Raw genomic sequence first — 14,696 nt, 5'->3', positions numbered from 1 at the left:
TGGTCTCAACTCCCCAAAAAAAGACATAGATTAACAAACTGGATACGCAACGAGGACCCTGCATTCTGCTGCCTAGAGGAAACACACCTCAGAGACAAAGACAGACACTACCTCAGAGTGGAAGGGTGGAAAACTACTTTCCAAGCAAATGGTCAGAAGAAGCAAGCTGGAGTAGACATTCTAATATCAAATAAAATCAATTTTCAACTAAAAGTCCTCAAAAAAGATAAGGAAGAACACTTCATATTCATCAAAGGAAAAATCCACCAAGATGACCTCTCAGTCCTAATTATCTATGCCCAAAATACAAGGGCACGTACATATGTAAATGAAACCTACTAAAGCTCAAAACACAACATTGCACCTCACACAATAATAGTGGGAGATTTCAAAACCCCACTCTCATCAATGGACAGATCATGGAAACAGAAATTAAACAGAGATGTAGACAGACTAAGAGAAGTCATGAGCCAAATGGACTTAACAGATATTTATAGAACATTCTATCCTAAAGCAAAAGGATATACCTTCTTCTCAGCTCCTCATGGTACTTTCTCCAAAATTGACCATATAATTGGTCAAAAAACGGGCCTCAACAGGTACAGAAAGATAGAAATAATCCCATGCGTGCTATCAGACCACCACGGCCTAAAGCTGGCCTTCAATAACAATAAGGGAAGAACGCCCACATATACATAGAAGTTGAACACTGCTCTACTCAACGATAACCTGGTCCAGGAAGAAATAAAGAAAGAATTAAAGACTTCTTAAAATTTAATGAAAATGAAGGTACAACATGCCCAAACTTATGGGACACAATGAAAGCCGTGCTAAGAGGAAAACTCATAGCTCTGAGTGGCTACAGAAAGAAACAGAGGAGAGCATATGTCACCAGCTTGACAGCACACCTAAAAGCTCTAGAACAAAAAGAAGCAAATACACCCAGGAGGAGTAGAAGTCAGGAAATAATCAAACTCAGAGCTGAAATCAGCCAAGTAGAAACAAAAAGGACCATAGAAAGAATCAACAGAACCAAAAGTTGGTTCTTTCAAAAAATCAACAAGATAGATAAACCCTTAGCCAGATTAACGAGAGGACACAGAGAGTATGCCCAAATTAAAAAATCAGAAATGAAAAGGGAGACATAACTACAGATTCAGAGGAAATTCAAAAAATCATCAGATCTTACTATAAAAGCCTATATTCAACAAAACTTGAAAACCTGCAGGAAATGGACAATTTTCTAGACAGATACCAGGTACCGAAGTTAAATCAGGAACAGATAAGCCATTTAAACAACCCCAAAACTCCTAAGGAAATAGAAGCAGTCGTTAAAGGTTTCCCAAACAAAAAGAGCCCAGGTCCAGACGGGTTTAGTGCAGAATTCTATCAGACCTTCATAGAAGACCTCATACCAATACTATCCAAACTATTCCACAAAATTGAAACAGATGGAGCACTACAGAATTCCTTTTATGAAGCCACAATTACTCTTATACCTAAACCACACAAGGACCCAACAAAGAAAGAGAACTTCAGACCAATTTCCCTTATGAATATCGACGCAAAAATACTCAATAAAATTCTGGCAAACCGAATCCAAGAGCACATCAAAACAATCATCCACCATGATCAAGTATGCTTCATCCCAGGCATGCAGGGATGATTTAATGTACGGAAAACCATCAACGTGATCCATTATATAAACAAACGGAAAGAACAAAACCACATGATTATTTCATTAGATGCTGAGAAAGCACTTGACAAAATTCAACACCCCTTCATGATAAAAGTCCTGGAAAGAATAGGAATTCAAGGCCCATACCTAAACATAGTAAAAGCCATATACAGCAAACCAGTTGCTAACATTAAACTAAATGGAGAGAAACTTGAAGCAATCCCACTAAAATCAGGGACTAGACAAGGTCGGCCACTCTCTCCCTACCTATTCAATATAGTTCTTGAAGTTCTAGCCAGAGCAATCAGACCACAAAAGGAGGTCAAGGAGATACAGATTGGAAAAGAAGAAGTCAAAATATCACTTTTTGCAGATGATATGATAGTATATTTAAGTGATCCCAAAAGTTCCACCAGAGAACTACTAAAGCTGATAAACAACTTCAGCAAAGTGGCTGGATATAAAATTAACTCAAATAAATCAGTAGCCTCCCTCTACACAAGAGAGAAACAAACCAAGAAAGAAATTAGGGAAATGACACCCTTCATAAAAGACCCAAATAATATAAAGGACCTCGGTGTGACTTTAACCAAGTAAGTAAAAGATCTGTACAATAAGAACTTCAAGACTCTGAAGAAAGAAATTGAAGAAGACCTCAGAAGATGGAAAGATCTCCCATGCTCATGGATTGGCAGGATTAATATAGTAAAAATGGCCATTCTACCAAAAGCGATCTACAGATTCAATGCAATCCCCATCAAAATACCAATCCAATTCTTCAAAGAGTTAGACAGAACAATTTGCAAATTCATCTGGAATAACAAAAAACCCAGGATAGCTAAAACTATCCTCAACAATAAAAGGACTTCAGGGGGAATCACTATCCCTGAACTCAAGCAGTATTACAGAGCAATAGTGATAAAAACTGCATGGTATTGGTACAGAGACAGACAGGTAGACCAATGGAACAGAATTGAAGACCCAGAAATGAACCCACAAACCTATGGGCACTTGATTTTTGACAAAGGAGCCAAAACCATCAAATGGAAAAAAGATAGCATTTTCAGCAAATGGTGCTGGTTCAACTGGAGGTCAACATGTAGAAGAATGCAAATCGATCCATGCTTATCACCCTGTACAAAGCTTAAGTCCAAGTGGATCAAGGACCTCCACATCAAACCAGATACACTCAGACTAATAGAAGAAAAACTAGGGCAGCATCTCGAACATATGGGCACTGGAAAAAATTTCCTGAACAAAACACCAATGGCTTACGCTCTAAGATCAAGAATCGACAAATGGGATCTCATAAAACTGCAAAGCTTCTGTAAGGCAAAGGACACTGTGGTTAAGACAAAACGGCAACCAACAGATTGGGAAAAGATCTTTACCAAGCCTACAACAGATAGAGGCCTTATATCCAAAATATACAAAGAACTCAAGAAGTTAGACCGCAGGGAGACAAATAACCCTATTAAAAAATGGGGTTCAGAGCTAAACAAACAATTCACAGCTGAGGAATGCCGAATGGCTGAGAAACACCTAAAGAAATGTTCAACATCTTTAGTCATAAGGGAAATGCAAATCAAAACAACCCTGAGATTTCACCTCACACCAGTGAGAATGGCTAAGATCAAAAACTCAGGTGATTGTTGTTGGGGATTTAGCTCAGTGGTAGAGCGCTTGCCTAGGATGCGCAAGGCCCTGTGTTCGATCCCCAGCTCCGAAAAAAAGAACCAAAAAAAAAAAAAAAAACTCAGGTGACAACAAATGCTGGCAAGGATGCGGAGGAAGAGGAACACTCCTCCATTGTTGGTGGGATTGCAGACTGGTACAACCATTCTGGAAATCAGTCTGGAGGTTCCTCAGAAAATTGAACATTGAACTACCTGAGGATCCAGCTATACCTCTCTTGGGCATATACTCAAAAGATGCCCCAACATATAAAAAAAAGACACGTGCTCCACTATGTTCATAGCAGCCTTATTTATAATAGCCAGAAGCTGGAAAGAACCCAGATGCCCTTCAACAGAGGAATGGATACAGAAAACATGGTACATCTACACAATGGAATATTACTCAGCTATCAAAAACAATGCCTTTATGAAATTCGTAGGCAAATGGTTGGAACTGGAAAATATCATCCTGAGTGAGGTAACCCAATCACTGAAAAACACACATGGTATGCACTCATTGATAAGTGGCTATTAGCCCAAATTCCCGAATTACTCTAAATGCACAGAACACATGAAACTCAAGACGGATGATCAAAATGTGAATGCTTCACTTCCTTCTTTAAAAGGGGAACAAGAATACCCTTGGCAGGGAATAGGGAGGCAAAGATTAAAACAGAGGCAGAAGGAACACCCATTCAGAGCCTGCCCCACATGTGGCCCATAATATACAGCCACCCAATTAGACAAGATGGATGAAGCAAGAAAGTGTAGGCAAACAGGAGCCGGATGTAGATCTCTCCTGAGTGACACAGCCAGAATACTGCAAATACAGAGGCGAATGCCAGCAGCAAACCACTGAACTGAGAATAGGACCCCCGTTGAAGGAATCAGAGAAAGAACTGGAAGATCTTGAAGGCGCTTGAGACCCCATATGAACAACAATGCCAAGCAACCAGAACTTCCAGGGACTAAGCCACTACCTAAAGACTATACATGGACTGACCCTGGACTCTGACCTCATAGGTAGCAGGGAATATCCTAGTAAGATCACCAGTGTAAGCGGAAGCCCTGGGTCCTGCTAAGACTGAATCCCCAGTGAACGTGATTGTTGGGGGAGGGCGGCAATGGGGGGAGGATGGGGAGGCGAACACTCATAAAGAAAGGGAGGGGGATGGGTTAGGGGGATTTTGGCCCGGAAACCGGGAAAGGGAATAACACTCGAAATGTAAATAAGAAATACTCAAGTTAATAAAAACAAGAAAAGAAAAGAAAAGAAAAAGATCACTTGTGGACAGCAAACATACCCGTGCTGATGGGAACCCTGCTTTTCCCTTTCTTCAAAAGCCAACATGCTCATTCCATCTTCACTGACTGGACCATAAGATTTTATCCAGACTTTTCCACACATTTCTTCTTTGTTAAAAGAAAACTATAAAAAGTGAAATACTAAGAAATTTGGTTAAATGTGATAAGTCAAATGTCACCAAATAATCAGTTTATCTTACAAGTATATTTTTCCCTTCAAAGATGTAAGTATATCATCATTCTCAACTGTCTCTTTTCTGTTTGTAACTGTTATTACTCTAGTTGTGCATACAACAGGTTTTTAACCTGAAGGGACTTATCTTCCCATATTATATTATATTATAGAGTCTGACTATGATTTGTGCCCAAAAACGAATATAGCATCATTCTTTATCATTAACCTTAGTTCTTAAAGTCACATAGTAGTGAAATTAACAGAGGTCAAACATTTCCTCTGACCACAGTGTTTTGATTTGAGCCACTTTGAAAGTGATTAGATTGAGCCATTAGTTCTCCCTAATTGAATTTTTTTGGGGTCTATCTCAGGAGCAGCTTATACCATACAAACTTATACATGGTGCAGAAATGCTAATATTGGTTGGTTCCAGTCCAAGTTATTGTGGATAACATACAAAACATGTCTACTGACTTCTATTGTGATTGGTTTTCAAGGGCACAGAACATAACAGACCAAGTGGTGTTAGAAAATTTCCTAGTAACAGTTAAAACACATGAGAAAGTTCCCTTATAATGGCAAGCTCACCAGTTAACTGTGACCTAGGCCTTAACATTTTGTCTAGGCCTTAATGCTTCACCTAGGTCCCAACAAATCACATTGTTAGGCTTGATGGCCAGCAGTTTACCAACTAAGCTATCCCTTCCCTGTTTCTAGTGTTTTGTTGTTTCAATGTTGATGTTCTGAAATAGTCTTAGCTTCCTGTTCATTAAGACATTGAAAGTAAAATGGATGCATATTCGGCATCTAGTTTTATCTCCCTAGATCACCCAACCCAAAATATGAACACAATACAATACATTCATAGCTTTTCTTTATAAAGTAAAAACAAAACAAAAATCAAATACCTTGAATCAAACCTTTAGCGAGCCAGAAATTATGGCTCATGCTTTCAATAGCAGAATTTGTGATGTTAAGTAGGATGGACGTGGATTCCAGGACAATCTGGACTGTGGGGTGTGATACTCTCATTGGGAGAAAAGAAAAACAAGAAAAAGGTTGGACCTGATGGCTACATCTATAATCTTGGCCCCAAATTCTATGACAACCTGGGATACACTCAATACTCCAAGGCCACCTTGAGCTACACAATAGAATCCATCACAAAATAAAAAAGCCTGGGACCAAAGTTCACCTGCTTAGGCTATGTGATGCCCAGAGCCCACACATCAGTAACTATCTCACATACTTTCTCCCCATCTGTCTCTATCTCTAAATCTCTGTCTCTGTCTCTGACTGTCTCCCTCTCCTTCTCCTTCCCCTTCCCCTCCCCTCCCTCCCCCCTCTCTCATATGGACCCAGCTAATACAGATATTTTAGCAGACTCCTTTATCAACACAAGGTTCTTTTTTTCTTTCCTCCCTTTAAAACAGAGATTCCGTGTTAAATACTTTTGAGAAATTCTCTCAAGAATAAGATATACTGGTAAGATCAGCTGAATAACCTTGTAAGGGCATGATGTTATTTGTTCTCCAGATAGAATTTGTCCAAGAGTCTCAGAGGGTGTTCTTTTCAAAGCATCTTGACAGAAGTCAATACTAAGAAAGAAAAAGTTCAAGTACTATATTTTAAAACTTGGCAAGCCAGAATACAGCAAATACAGAGGCGAATGCCAGCAGCAAACCACTGAACTGAGAATAAGACCCCCATTGAAGGAATCAGAGAAAGAACTGGAAGGGGCTCAAGACCCTTATGAACAACAATGCCAAGCAACCAGAGCTTCCAGGGACTAAGCCACTACCTAAAGACTATACATGGACTGACCCTGGACTCTGACCTCATAGGAAGCAATGAATATCCTAGTAAGAGCACCAGTGGAAGGGGAAGCCCTGGGTCCTGCTAAGACTGAACCCCCCAGTGAACTAGATTGTTGGGGGGAGGGCGGCAATGGGGGGAGGATGGGGAGGGGAACACCCATAAAGTAGGGGAGGGGGAGGGATTAGGGGGATGTTTGCCCGGAAACTGGGAAAAGGAATAACACTCGAAATGTAAATAAGAAATACTCAAGTTAATTAAAAAAAATAAAATAAAAAAACTTGGCAAGAAATCAATCTTTATAATTTGTCTTAAGTGTCTATTGTTAAGAGTGCAAATAAAATGCTAAGTGCATTACATAAAGACTCATTACTGTACTTGAAGTTCCTTAACATAGGAAATGACAATTTCAAAAAATCACAGACATGGCAGAGGTATTGCATACCTTTATTCCCAGCATTCCCCAGGCAGAGACAAGAGAATCTCTGAGTTTGAGGCCATCTGGGTTTACAAAGTGAGTTCCAGGATGGCCAGGGACACACAGAAAAACCCTGTCATGGGTGAAAAGAGAAAAAAGCACCTCACAATTTTGGGGGAGTTAACTTTTAAATTACACAAAAGAGTAAACAACAGTTTCAAATTCACATTAATTCTAACTCAATATATTCAGAAACCATGATTATTAGTTCTAATCAAAGCAAATTTAAAGAACAAAGTTGTACCTAAACATATTCCCATAGCCTCAAAAAATTAGTAAATAAAAGGAATTAGAATGTTCTTTCAATTATTATGAATATAAGATGACTTAAGTAGAAGATAAAATACATAGAAATCTTGTATGTATTTTAAATGGCAAAAGATTTGTACAGCCAGGGAACAGGAGGCTCCCTGGAATCTTCGGGCATGACCCTAGCTGAGACTCCTAGCAGCAGGGTATACAGAGGCCGATAAGGCTACCTCCTATAGCTGGATGGGATTTCCAATGGAAGGAGGGGGAACACCAACCCTCCCAACAATACCTTCAATCCAAAAGATGCCCCGTGTTCAAGATGCACAGGAACAAACATGGAAAACTGATTAAGGGAATGGACAACCTTGATTAGCCCAACTTAAGATCTATCCCAGGCAGCAGAGGCTGGACCTAGGCTCCCTACATATATGTAGCAGATGTGAAACATGGTCTCCATAGGGGTCCCCTAAAACTGGAGCAGGGCTGATTCTGACTCTGTTGCCCTTCCCCTAGCTGGGCTGCCTTGTTTGGCTGCAGTGGGAGAGGATCCACCTAGTCCTGCTGTGACTTGATGCGCCAGAGCGGATTGGTAGCAATGGGGGTTGTCTTTCCTCCTCAGTGGAGAAGGAGAAGTGGGAATGAGAGGAGGGGTGTGAGGGTGAGATTGGGAAAAAAGGAGGGAGGTGGATTTCAATCAGGATATAAAGTGAATAAATAAATGGGAGAATGTTTTTTAAAGTCATTTTCTACACTTTAAATACTCATGCTACCCTATATTTAAGCCTTGCATTATAATGAAAGTCAGACCTGACTTTAGTAGAAGAAATAAATTAATACCAAAAGACATGTTGGTCTTTTTTCAGTCATATAGATAATTCTTCTTTTTCCAGATGTTAAGCCATACTCAGCTGATCATGTCATATAGAGAACATTACTAAACAAAGCATTATCAGTCACTAAAATCTTCCACATGAACCTTTCTCGTGATTTAGTGTTTTAAAATCAAACTACATCTCTGAAGGTGATTTTTTTAACACTTATGCTACACTTACCTCTCACAATCATAGAATATCACAGTTTCCACTGAGTACAGTTTATCAGCAAACACCTGAATTGAGGACTAAAAGAAAGAAAAAGAGCATTCACTAATACAGTAAGTGGTGTTTCCAAACACAGAAGGAAGCAACTAAGAGGGAGCCTGGCCTCCTGCTGCTCCCATCAGTTATAAATTTCTCCTGAAATTGGTGTAGCCATGGAAGTTTATCACAGCAACAGAAGCTCGAACTAAGACACTGGGTTTCCTGCATGAGTCAAATTTCTATCTCTTCTGTTCTTTCTTTGTTTGTTTTTGAGACAAGATCTCTGTAGTCTTGGCAGTCCTGGATCTCTGTATGTAGACCAAACTGGCCTTGAACTCACTGAGAGCCTGCCTCTGCCTTTCAATTCAAGTGTTTGCTGGGATTAAAGGCCTAAGCTGCCAAGCCTGGCTTTGACCATTCTTAACTTTTAAGAAAAAAATATAAAACCCTTTCAAAATACATTTTTAAGAAGTAGCTACTTAAGAAGTAGCAAATGTTTCTCGCCTCAGAAAAACACACACTTCAAATTCTCTGATCAGTTTTTTAAAACATTTTAAATTTTACTATTTTTCAATTTTTTATTATTTTATGGTTTTGCCTGCTTCTATGTCTGTGTACCACCTGCTTGTGGTACCCAAAGAAGCCAAAAGAGGGATCTGGATCCCCTAAAACTGTAGTTAGTAGATAGTAGTGGACAGAGAACAAAAATTCACAATGTAGTACTAGAAAGTACAAGATTTGGGCTATAGTTTAAAATGCGTATTTGGAAACTTGTTTTGTTCAAAAGAATCATAATAGTTTCTCATACCAATTATAGAAAAGTACATTGCATTCTGATAACTGCTAGAGGTGAAGGTCAGTCAGGACCTTACGTCATGAATCACCAACGATATATTCATCTTGCATAAATATGAGCATAGCCTTAAACACTAAAGAAAACATACGAGAACTACTTTATAATCTTGTGTAGAGTATGGAAGACCTTTTAGGATAGTATACAAAACTCAGAAATCACTAAATTTCCAAATTGAAACAGAAATTAAATTGTATAAATTGCAAAGAATAACCATGTAAACCCAAAAGATAACAGATAAAGATGAAAAAAATGTATTTGCCACATGTTCCAGACAAGACTAATTTCCTGACTTAAGAGTTCCCACAACTGGCTGTGATGACACACTCAAAAGCAAATGCTAAGGAGGGTGAGTCAGGAAGACTGCAAACCTGCAATCCTGGTAACTGGAGAGGGGAAAGGAAAAGGAACCAGAGCTCAAACTGGGATCCATCCCTGGAACCCAAGAAAAGGTGGGAGAACTGAGAACTCCAAAAGATTGTCCTCCAACCTTCAAGGGAATAAATAAAGGAGGGGGAAAGATGAAAAGAAAGAGGGGAAAAGAGGAAACCAAGGCCAGGCAAAGTACCTTGCAACTGTAATCCCAGCACTCAGGAGAAGATGGAGGGAACCCACTGTGCTACATAGAGAGTTCTAAATAAATCAGGGATACAGTGTAAGAGTCTCTCAGAAAGAGGAAAAAACATATGGAAAGTGGAGAAAGACAGGAGTTGAAGAGGAAGAAAATTAGAGAGGAAAAGAGCAAGATAGGGACAAAAAGAAAGGGAGGAGAAAGGAAGAGAGGAAGAAAAAGAAGAAAGAAAAAAGAAACAAGAAAGGGGAAAAGAGAATGGCAAAATATAAGGATAGAAGGCAGGAGAGAGGTGAGAGAGGGAGAGGAAGAGGATCACAAATTCAAGATGGAAAGGTAGTTCAGCAGTTAAGAGCATTTACTATACAATCATGAAGGCCAGGATTCAGATTTTTTAAATGAATGTAAATTTTATTTATAAAACAAGAGTATGAACAGAGCATTTAAAATCTCAATCATTTGGCAACTCATCATATCATTGCAAGAAACAGATCCAATCTTAAGAAAACTTTATTTTTTGAAAAACTTAAGTCAGACAGTTTATTCATTATGGGAGTTATATCATGTTTAAAAAAGAATCTGGCTATAGAACCTTAGCACCCATTTTTACAAAGAGAGAGGGAGGGAGTTTAACAAGAGGGAAAGACAGAAAAAATTGAAAATAGAGAAACCAAAAAGGACAGAATGATAAAAGGGAAACAAAAAGAGGACGGCGAGCAAAACTTTAAAAAGACAGAAACAAAGTCAGAGAAAAAGAAAAAGGAGAGAAAATAGAGAAAGAAACTAGTGAACACAGAAAGAAAAGATAAAGGAAATAAAAAGAGTTGCAGGAAAGTAAGGGAGGAAGAAAAGGGGAGAGGAGAAGAGAGAAAAGGGGAGGGAAGTTATATATCCAGGGTGGTGACACACATTTGTAATGGCAGCACTATGGGGACAGAGGCACGAGGATGACCCATGAGTCCTAGGCCAGCCGGATCTTTATAGTGAGTATCAGCTACAAAGCAAGACAGGAAAAGGAAAAGGAAAAGAAAGAGGAAGTCACAGAGAGGGAAAGGGAAGGTAAGAAGGGGAGAGAAGAAAAGAAGGGGATGAGAGAGGACAGAGGTTAGAAACGATGATGGGGGGTGAAAGAAAAGTGGAAAAAAGAAAGAGGAAGGGAAGGACGAGGGAAAGAGGAGAAGGAGAAGAGAAGGATGAAAAGGGAAAGAAACGGAAATGCCATAGGTAGGAAGGGAAAAAAGAAATGACAGAATGAGAGACGACAAAGCTATAGGAGAAAAAGAGAAAGAATGAGTGGATGTGAAAGGAAAACAAACAGAAATAAGAGAGGAAAAGGGAAATGAAGAGAAGAAGATGAAGAGAAAGAAATAAAATGTGAGAGAGAAAAAGAGAAAAATAACAAATGGAAGGGAAAATGGGAAAGACAAAACAGAAAAGCAGAGGGAAGAATAAAGACAGAAACAAGGATGGGGGAAGAAAGTGAAAGAAAGACATGAGTCTGGGAATAACATCACACACCTATAATCTCACCACTTGGGAGGTAGATACAAGAGGTCAGAGTCCAAGAGCATCCTTGGCTACACTGCAAGTTTCAATTCAGCCTGGAATACCGGAGACCCTGACTCAGATAAACACAACAAAATGAAAGTTTCAAAGAACAAAAAGTAAAAAGTAAAAAGTGAGAAAGACAAAGAAAGGGGAACACAAAGGTAGAAAAGGAAACAGAAAGGCATTGGCTGTTGTAAAACAAAATAAAAAAAGAAACAAGTAGTAGTGAAGAAATTAAAAAGAAAGGGTGAAACAGAAGCAAGCCAACATGACAGAGAAAGGGGACAGGGGAAGTGAGAGGGAAGAAATGGACGGAGAAACAAATGGGAGAGGAGAAAGGGAAGGAATGAGAAGTCAAAATGTAGTGGGAAAGGAGGTGGGAAGTGATGGGAAAACACAAAAGAAGTCAGAGAGATGATGGGAAGAGAGAAGAGGGAAAAGGAGGAAAGGAGAAAGAGCCTTTGTGAGAAACAGAAAGGAAAAGAAAGTGAACAAAACCTCAAGAGGGAGAGGAGGATTAAAAGAACCAGAAATAATAAAAATACGGGAAGGACAACAAAAACACACACACACAAAAAAGAGTAAGGGCAAAGGCAAAAAAGAGATAGACAGGGGTCAGGGGAGGGGGGATTAGAAAATGAAAAAAAAATACAGCGCAAAGAAAAAGAGAGAAAGGGAAGGGGTAAAAAATGGGAAAAGATGATAAATTATGGAAGAGTGAAGCTGGAGAGCTGTGCCAAGACATAAAATAACCTTCAAGCTCTGTTGTTAAAATAAGCGAGGTGCACAAAGTCGAGCTAATGGCAACTGTTTTCAAGAATAAAAAGAGCTGGGTGTGGTGGTGCTCGCCTTTAATCCCAGCACTTGGGAGGCAGAGGCTGGTTTACAGAATGTGTTCGAGGACAGCCAGAGCTACCGAGAAGCCTCAAAAATGCAAATAATAATAATAACAATAACAACGATGCCAACAACAATAGTATAATAATAAAAGAAGCAAGAGTCCAGTGCTATGGTGCAACCAGTAATTCCAGCACATCAGAGGCAAACATAGGTTGAGCCCAGACTAGACTGTGTTAAAGGAAACCTTCTCTTAAAAAAAAAAAACCCTCAAATTCCAGGAGACCTGACACCCTCACACAGGCATACATGTAGGGAAAATACCATGCACACAAAATAAAAATAAATTAATTTTTAAAAGCTGGGTGGTGGTGGCACATGCCTTTTTTCCCTGCACTGGTGGGGGTAGGTGGGGAATGCAAACACAGAAAGATCTGAGTGAGTTTACAGCCAGCCTGGCCTGCAGCGTGATTTCCCGAACATCTGGGGCTATACAGAGTAACCCTGTCTTGAAAAACAAGCATACAAACAAATAAGAAGAAGAGCAAGAGGAGAAGGAAGAGAAGAAGGAGGATAAAGAAAGAAGAAAAAGAAATGAGATATACAAATCCATACCCAGTAATCCCAACATCCTACAGGATGAAACACAAGGGTGGTAGGCTGGTTTTGGAAATAAGCCTAGGCTACTCAAGAAAAACAATATTTTTTTTCAAAGATGTTTATTGCAGCTCATGCCTTTCGTCTTTCATTACAGCAAGCAGAACGTGAAAGCATGATGATTGCCAATTCAAGGCCTCACGGTGAGATCTTCTTACACACACACACACACACACACACACACACACACACACAAATGTGGTGAAGCACAGTGATTACCAGGGAGATATCTGGCACCACCAAAATTGAATAATGGTGATGATAGTGACGATAATAATAATAATGCTGCCTAGTCGCCCACATTTGAGTCTGAACTTGAATAGATGCTGAGTTCAAGTCTAGCCTAGATGCAAATCCTGACTTCAAAAGCACTCAGGGTGGGAGGGTGGAGAGGGAAAGGACAAGGGCACAGAGACCATAGTTCCATTTCTTGAAATGCCCTGCATGGCAAATGCTCCCCTTTCTGTACCACCTGCCTGTAGAAACAGACATCATAATGAATGCTAATACATTTTTGGGGACCAGAGCAGCCAGAGGAAGTAACCAAGAATCAGAGCTGGAAAGATCCTAGGAGTGAGAGCAGCAGGAAAATGGAGGGAAGGGAAGAGGACTTGAGGGGAAGGAAGCAAGTGGGAGGGGAAGAAGGCAAAGAAGCTGAGGGAAGAGGACAGGCTTTGGGCGGGGAGGTGGGACTGAAGAGCAAGGGGAGGTAATGAGCAGGAAAGAGGATCCCCTCAGGAGGCTAGAGTGAGGTAGGCCACAGGGCCAGAGCCAGGGCAGAATGGATGTGTAGTAGGCCAAGGAGCCTGGAAGAGGACCTGCAGCCTAGGCACATCAGCAGGAATGGGCAGGGCGAGAGGGCAATGGATGGGATGGGAAGCAGTAGAGATGCCTCGAGGACAGAACTTAGAAAGAAATAGGGCGTTGTGCCAAGATGTTGGGTCTGGGACCACCCAGTTGTCTTCAGCACCTGGGCCTTCAAGGACCTGTTTCTTCCCTGCTCCTTACCATACAATAAGAGTTGCGATGGCCCTCCTCACAGTAGGTGATGGGAACCAGTCCCCGGAAGAAGAAAGCTTCACAGGTAGTGGCCAAGAAACACAGCAACAGCCGGTACTTCAGCACGTGGAGGCCAGGACTGAGCTTGGTTTCCACACCATGACCACCAAGACCCATCTTAAAGGCTGTGTCAGGAATAAACATCGTTGAGAGAGAAAGAAGATGGAAACCTGTAAACAACCCACCAGGAAATGAAGCAATGAGTGTGTGGGGATAAGAACTTTCTAGAAGAACCATTAGAGGGTTTTGCTAGCCTGTGGCTCAAGAGCCTTTGGCGCAAGACCCTGTTGCTAGGACACCCGGTAGCGGAAGTGAGTGAACAGGTCAAGTGTGCATGCCTGTATTTCATGTACCTCATGAACCTTGCCCAGTAACAGGCCCAGTGTTCCCGCTATTTTAGCCAGGAGTCAAACTGCCTCACAGGGGCATGGTGAGAGTGTGGGGGAGGGGAGATTGTGTTAGTGGTTTCAACCACATGAAGTCTTACTTTTGGGAATTTTTTTTTCTAAGACTAATGGTGCAGGGTGGGGTGAGGCTCAGTGACTAAAGGTGTTTGCTGTGAAGTCTGAGAACCACAGTTTGATGCCCAGAAACCTGCAGAGGGGAAGAAGAGAATTCACTCCCCTCATCACGCTCAAGTTCTTTGACCTTGACAAGTTCGCCTTAACATGGCATATGTCCCCCACCAAATCAAATAAATAAATGTAATTAAA

At 40.5% G+C, this 14,696-nt stretch overlaps 1 pseudogene; it reads right to left on the bottom strand.

Moving 5' to 3' along the window:
• The window catches only part of Tm9sf2-ps1 (transmembrane 9 superfamily member 2, pseudogene 1), a 141,299-nt pseudogene extending 127,172 nt beyond the window's left edge, over positions 1-14,127 (bottom strand).
• Positions 14,128-14,696: the final 569 nt, after the last annotated feature.

The sequence above is a fragment of the Rattus norvegicus genome, chromosome X, assembly GCF_021556685.1.
Source record: "Rattus norvegicus strain SHRSP/BbbUtx chromosome X, alternate assembly SHRSP_T2T, whole genome shotgun sequence".
Lineage (NCBI taxonomy): Eukaryota > Metazoa > Chordata > Mammalia > Rodentia > Muridae > Rattus > Rattus norvegicus.
The sequence above is the reverse complement of the archived record's forward strand: the minus strand, read 5'-3'. Positions and strand labels throughout refer to the sequence as shown.